Consider the following 7,820-nt stretch of genomic DNA (forward strand, 5'->3'; position numbering starts at 1 on the left):
TCGTATGTGTAAACATACCTGGCAATAAAGCTCATTCTGATTCTGATTCTGATTAATAAAGTCCCCTTTAGTGCAATTTTACAGGCAGAGGCTATTTGCACTAAGTGAAATTAGTAGTTAGTTTTGAGTGTGGTGACAATATGAGCTACACACATTACAGGTGATGTGCCAGCGCGTCCAATAAGTGTAAGGAAACCACATCCAATTTCAATATGGAAGCCTATTTCCTCCACGCAAGGAAAAAAAAAGCATGCTTTGGCAAGTCCTAATTATGACTTAAAAAGTCATAATCAACAGAAGTAAAAATTTTGACTTTAAATGCCGTAATTATAACAGTCAAAATTATGACATACTAAGTTGAAATTATGAAATAAAAAAGGCAAAAAAATAATTTCAAAGTCCCCTTTAGTGCAATTTTACAGGCAGAGGCTATTTGCACTAAGTGAAATTAGTAGTTAGTTTTGAGTGTGGTGACAATATGAGCTACACACATTACAGGTGATGTGCCAGCGCGTCCAATAAGTGTAAGGAAACCACATCCAATTTCAATATGGAAGCCTATTTCCTCCACGCAAGGAAAAAAAAAAGATGCTTTGGCAAGTCCTAATTATGACTTTAAAAAGTCATAATCAAAAGAGTAAAAATTTTGACTTAACACACAGTGTTGTTAAATTTAACCTGTTGATGAAAACTAAGCATTCTAAAAATCGGAACAATTCGTAATAAGCTATCTAGAATTAATCACAGGAGTGCCCCTGATAACAATATCACGCATGTTTATTGCTGCAATATATTGTGTTACAGAACAGCAGCATGTTTACTACTCTCCACGCCACTGTCCCAGTTAACCTCATGGTTTCTTTTGTAATTTTGGTGGGCGGAGCTACTGTAAATAGCCTTTGTCAATCAGATAGCTATTTGCACCATCAAAACGCATTAAGTCGCCAAGACTAAATATCCCCTTAGGGACAGAGTTTCCCACCCCTGAGCAAACAAGTGAGAAAAAGAGACAAATCCCCAACTGAATTCCAATGGAAAGCAAACTGAATGGTTTTCAGGAGATAACTCTCACCTTCAGACATACCCCATGACATCATCTCCACTGACACAACATTACGGCGACCCCTAAACCCCTGAGGCGACTCAAAATGAGCCTCAAATTTCAAAGACTGAACTGTCACCTGGAATCCCAAAAGCAAAGAACACCTGCGGCCATTTTATTAAATTTCAAGTCAATTGTGGAGATATGGCTACTGAATGAGAAGTTATTGCTGGCTTCTTAGATATTTGAGACGGGTAGAGAAGCATGGACTTATCGGCATTACCGTGAGTGCAAGTCTTGCCGTCCGCCTGTAGGTTGATACCAGTGGGACACGCACAGCTTGAGGCTTTGGGAGCAGGAGCCAGGAGGCAAAGGTGACTGCAGCCGCCATTATTCACCGAACAGGGCGTCTCGACTACAGACAAAAAGCAGAAAGAGTGGAGACAGCTGAGAGAGAGAGGGGGCTAGAAATGGCCGTTCAATCAGATGTAACCGATAACAGGCCTCTGGGTGTCTCGGTGGATCATTATACACCAATGAGACTCCAGACTGAAGATCAGTTACCGCTGGCCGTAATCCGCCGTCTGAAACCCAAGACATCGGATACGACAGAGACCCACATTCCTCTTTAACACATATCTGCTAGGCATGTGTGTGAATTTCAGTTGTCAACAGGAGAAAGACGACGAACAGGGCTGCTAAATGCTAACTTGAAAATGAATTATATGTTTAAATTATTTCATTCATATTTATTGGATACATTTAAGGCATTAACCTAATATGACATGCTAAATATATAAATACTATACAAATACTTATTTACACTAAGAACCTTTAACATACATGGAAACTTTTAATTGCACAAAAGGTTCTTTATAGTGGAAAAAAGGATTAGATTATTAAAATGTTCGGTAACACTTTATTTTAAGGTGTCCGTGTTACATGTACTTAATATTACTACTATAATAACAATTATGCATAATTACATGCAAGTAACCTTAAGCCAAACCCTAATCCTAAGAAGTGCAACCAAGAAGTGAACTCATTATAAAGCACCCAGAATGCACCGCTGTAAAGAGAGGCTACATTGACAAAGCTACAATATGTCCAAACTTTTGACTGTATTGTATTTGATAGCAAGATCAAACATAATAGAGACAGTCTACGGTGATATTTTACCTGTAGTTCTGTGATGGTGGAACATGTGAATGTCCATGAGGTTTTCAAGGTTTTCTGCCAGCGTTTTTCGATCCAAACCAGTGAGCTTGTCTGCACTTTGGATGCTCTTGGATTGCCAGTCAGTCCAGTATATTCGGTCTTCATGGAGCGTCAACCCAAACGGATGAGGCAACTGACTGCCAATCAACACCTTCAATGAAGAAGGAACGAATGAAAGTTTAACCTGAGAAAGAATGAAATGCAAATTAATTTAAATAAATAGACGCACACACTCATGTCTACCTGTCTGCCTGATCCATCGAAGTTGCCATACTCAATGGTCTTAATGCTAGCATCGGCCCAATACAGTCGCTCAGTGCTGTAGTCGATTGCCAACCCATTAGGCCAGGTCAGGTTTGTTGAGATGATAACCATACGGTTGGATGCGTCCATTCCAGCGCGCTCAATCTTCGGATTTGCACCCCAATCTGTCCAGTACATGAATCTATGTCGAGGCAAAACAAATATGGTTATATATATTGTCTTTATAATATCCTGTAAACCTTTACTACTTCATGTAATACTGTCACATTGTCTATACAGCATCCTCCATTTAGATTAACACCTTTGGTAAATAGACTGACTTTAGCTTCATTCAAAATATTCACAAAAAAATCTAACCTTTAGTTGACCTAAATTATATAAAATTTCTTCAAAAAAAAATGTGCCAATATTATTGCAACCTCTTAAAATTCTTAAGAGCAAAAATCTAATTGTAGTATAATTTATATGTATATTCTAATTCAAATTGTACATTTAAAATTTTTTTAGAGCATTCCATGTAGCTCAAACAGTAGGTCACGGGTTCGATTCCTAGGGAAAGCAAGAACTGATCAAATGCAAACCTTAAATGCAATGCAAGTCGCTTAGGAAGAACTTGCCAAATGCATAAATGCAAATGTTATAAGTTCATCTGACTGGTTAACACCCAAGTGGTAAAACCATGACTTGCTGATTCACTGGGATATAAAACTGAGGTCAAGAACAGGCCAAATTCCTATACTTATCAATCACTATGGGAAAGACCCAATAAAGTAATGAGGCTGTTGAGTTGCACAAATCAGGAAATTACTATAAGAAAACAGCTCCGTTGTTGATAATGGTCATTTCGACTATCAATAAGACTGGGTTAGTATAGACAGAAAGGGGGGTGTGTATATATATATATATGTGGACACACATATAAGTCATTTATAACCATTTGCATTTGTGGAGGACACTGTATAGCATTGCATATCGAACCGTACTTGACCTACCCTCCGATCGGGTCAACGACAATGTCCCGGGGACGGTCGAGATTCTCCCAGATCAGAACTGTGCGCATGCTTCCATCTGTGTTTGAAACTTCAATCCGATCTGTGCCTAAAAGAGTTACGAAAAATCCACCTTTTCTAAATAACACTGGAAAAAATCTATATCTAATTGGCATGAAACTCCAGACTGCAGCATAAGCCTGTCACTGCTCTTCTAGCATGTCACTCAGAGTAGCTGCGCTAATAGCATCTGCATTCAATGAAATTAGAAGAAAAGGGAGTGAGAAGAGGGCAAGTGAGAACCAAAAAATTACAAAAACAAAAACAAAGTATTTATCTTGTAGTGTGCGCAAAATGGACTCAAACAATGGAAATTATTACATGATAAGATGAAAAGAGGTATATGGCTTAGATCTGATGCTAGGATCTGAAAGATGAATTAATACCTGCGTCAGTCCAGTACAGTTTATGTGTAAGCCAATCGATAGCTAGACCTGCAGGGCTTTCCAAACTGGTGTCCACCACAACCTGCAAGCAACATGAATATCATCTGTCAGATTACATGACAAAACATTATAACCACCTACTATACAAGGGAGGATTTGTTCTCTTTTGCTCGTTTGTTCTCCAGGGGTCAGTATTTTACACATTTCTTTCTTTAATATACCAAAACATGCATAATTCATACATTAGACGTCCAACAGCAGTGGTGTGAAAAGACCTAATCAAAGGCAAGAACAACAGATTAACTAAAAGGACACTTAAAAATATATCATTAGTACTTACACATATAATTTATTAGATTTTTCATTTGCTCCCTAATTATTCCATTCTGTATTTTATATATGTATTTATTAAGATGACTAAACAAAATTATCTCACGTCTCTCATGCTCACCACAGTTGCACTTATTTAAATAAAATACAGTAAAAACAGTAATTTTGGGAAATATGATCAAAATAAAAAAATAACTGTTTTCTATTGTAATATATTGTAAAATGTAATTTATTTCTGTGATCAAAGCTGTATTTTCAGCATCATTACTCCAGTCTTCAGTGTCACATGATCTTCAGAAATCATTCTAATATGCTGATTTGCTGCTCAAGAAACATTTCTGATTATTATCAATGTTGAAAACAGTCCTATTTTAATGGAAACTGCGATACACCACCATTCAAAAGTTTGGGATATGATAAAAAAAAAGAAAGAAATTAATACTTTTACTCAGAAAGGATGCATGAAACTGATCAAAAGTGACAGTAAAAAACATTTATAATGTTGCAAAAATACATATGTTTCAAATAAATGCTATTTTTTTTAACTGTCTATTAATCAAAGAATCTTGAAAAATACGTTTCAGTTTCTACAAAAAATATTAAGCAGTGATAACTGTTCTCAACCTTGACAATAATAAATGTTTGTTGAGCAGCAATGATTTCTGAAGGATCACGTGACACTGAAGACTGGAGTAATGATGCTGAAAATACAGCTTTGATCACAGGAATAAATTACATTTCACCATATATTCAAATAGAATTGTAGTAACATTTTTTCCTCTGTATTTTTGATCAAATAAATACAGCCTTGGCAAGCACTAGAGATTTCTTTCAAAAACATCACAAAATGTTAATGATTTCAAACTTTTGAAAAAATAATTTTTAACGCACCACTGACCACCAGTGTTAATCTGATCTTTGTGTCTCAGGCTAAATTCCTGCTAACCTCCTGTTTGCTTCCATCCCATTTCGCTCTGTTGATGGAATCAGTGGTGACGTCAGTCCAGTATATATAACGCTCACTGGAGTCCCAGTCCAGGGCCACTGCGTTTCGAATATCAGCCAGTGGAATGACGTCGTCCAGCTTGTCTTCAGAGTCAAAGCTGATTCGACGGATGTCCGTCCTTCGGGCAAAAAGCAGGAACTTGTCAAGACCTGATCAAAGACCAAAGGTCTCCTGTCAGTTCTCCAGATTTAAGAAGTTCATCAGTACAGACAAACATTCATGTCACAAAATGTGATTATTATCATGAAAGGAAAATTATAAATTGAGCACGGATTTGTTATATAACATTTATTATTTACATTTGTGGCTGTATTATTCACTTTTTTGGTAACACTTTATTTTAAGGTGTCCTTGTTACACGTTACATGTACTTACTATTATAATAACAATGAATTATGCATAATTACATGCCAGTAACCCTAAGCCAAACCTCAATCCAAACCCTAACCACGATAAATTGAAATGGAATCGCGATTCAACAGAAGCTGCGATTGTCATGCGTATCTTTCAGTGAAGCACGGTTCTGTGATCAGCAGTAAATCTCCATCCAAAGGCCAGAGGGCGCTCTCGCGCTGAAACTCCAAATACGCCTCGCAGAAGAAACCCAGGAAATGCCTATGGCTGCAACTGAATAAACAGAAGATTCAACTGCTTTCATTGATTCAACATGACTAATAAACACACGACTACGGCAATATACGGTTTATCTGAGTTCTTATTATAATTTTCATTAAAATAAAGTATATTTATAATGCAATGCCTTTATCACTGCTTAAATACTATGAAATATGTTGCGTGCCTTATTCTGTGTAAGAAGCCACATCATCTCACAGAAGGATGTATTTCAAACACTCGACTGACATTATGAAGTGAGTTTGGAGTAAAAATATGTTAATTATCACGAACGATTTCTTCGATTTCATAATCGCGCAATAAAATCGGTTGATTACTAAACCGGCTTTACTAACAAAATGCGCATGACAATCGCATTCGATTAATCGTGCAGCCCTAGTAAGTACATGTAGTTAATTAATATTACTCAGCACTTGAATGTATGATTACACTGTAACAAGGACACCTTAAAATAAAGTGTAACCACTTTTTTAAACTTGTAAACGAGAAAAGTTAGTTGATGGAGAGAAAAGCTGCAATTATTGATTATGAACATGCATTAGTTCATAATAGTACGTTAATGATGTATATTACTGCACTGTAAAATAATAAATAAATAAATAAACAGCTACACATTTTCCAGTTTATAACACCTTTTGGGTCTCAAATGCAATCTTGAAACTATATAAAACCCATGATAGATGAACAGAATAAATTTTCCGAACTAGTCAAACACAAAGGGCTTTCATATTATAAAGACTGCCGAATTTAATTTAATTTAATTTAATTTTAATTTATGCATTTAGCAGACACTTTTATCCAAAGCGACTTACCGTGCATTCAGGCTATACATTTTGTACCAGTATGTTAACGAAATGTTAACGGTTTGTGGTTTCCCAGTGCAATGCAACAAACATTTAATATTGTTTTGCGGTTTGCTAACTATACACGTTTGTTGTTGTGTCTGTTGTTTGTTTGTTGTTGTTGTCACTGTTCTTAAAGCATTTAAGCATATGTACAAATTTAAAACTACATCCTGGATATCTTAGATTTTATTTAGTTACTAACAAATTTTAATGAAGACGAAATCCGTTATTGTCTTGATTAAATTATTGGCTGAATGAGGCATTTTGCATGTAGTGAACGAATAATGCATCATGTTGCCTTGGATTTTAAATGTATTTTTAAGGTACTAAAATGCACTTTTATGGATAGATACAAAAGTATAAAGTTTGTCTCCAACAAGCCTTTGTACCGCTAAAAGTTACAAATTTTTTGCAAATTTTTCTGCAAACTTTCTTAAATTTCTAATTTGATTTCTGTCAATAACCCATAACACGAGTGGCTCCTTGCGGTACCGACACAAAAACACACACAATCACTTTCTGGAAATTTGTAGTGCACTACTCAGGTTACTGTACCCTTAAGGTGAAGGGACATTGTTGTAGCACGAAAGGAGGCTAAATATAAATCAAAGATAAATAACTAAAACAAGCAGTACTCACTCTGGGCACAGTTATAGTGGTCCACCTTTTTAAAGCCAGTAGGACAAGTACAGATGTAGGTCTTATTGCTTGGAAGACACAGGTGACTGCAGCCTCCATTATTGCTCCCACAGCGGTTTCTCCCACCTAAACATAACGAGAGAAAAAAAAAACTGAGAATGCTTTTAAAAATGTTTACTATTTACTAGGGCTGCACGATAAATCGCATGTGATATTTAACGCGCATCTTATCAGTAAAGCCGGTTCTGTAATCAGCGGTAAATCTCCATCACGTGTGGGCTTTCACATTGAGCAGCATTAACTACACAGAGCCGTTGTTCACTGACGAACCACGTTCATATTCGCGCGATTTTTTGCGCAGCTCGTCAGTGAACAACGGCTCTGTGTAGTTAATGCTGCTCAATGTGA

The 7,820-nt window shown here is 36.5% G+C and overlaps 1 pseudogene; it reads right to left on the reverse strand.

Moving 5' to 3' along the window:
* LOC107745299 (low-density lipoprotein receptor-related protein 4-like) overlaps window positions 1-7,820 on the reverse strand; it is a 47,136-nt pseudogene that overhangs the window by 15,175 nt on the left and 24,141 nt on the right.

This window comes from Sinocyclocheilus rhinocerous, unplaced genomic scaffold (genome assembly GCF_001515625.1).
Source record: "Sinocyclocheilus rhinocerous isolate Xijiao unplaced genomic scaffold, SAMN03320098_v1.1 scaffold1399, whole genome shotgun sequence".
NCBI lineage: Eukaryota > Metazoa > Chordata > Actinopteri > Cypriniformes > Cyprinidae > Sinocyclocheilus > Sinocyclocheilus rhinocerous.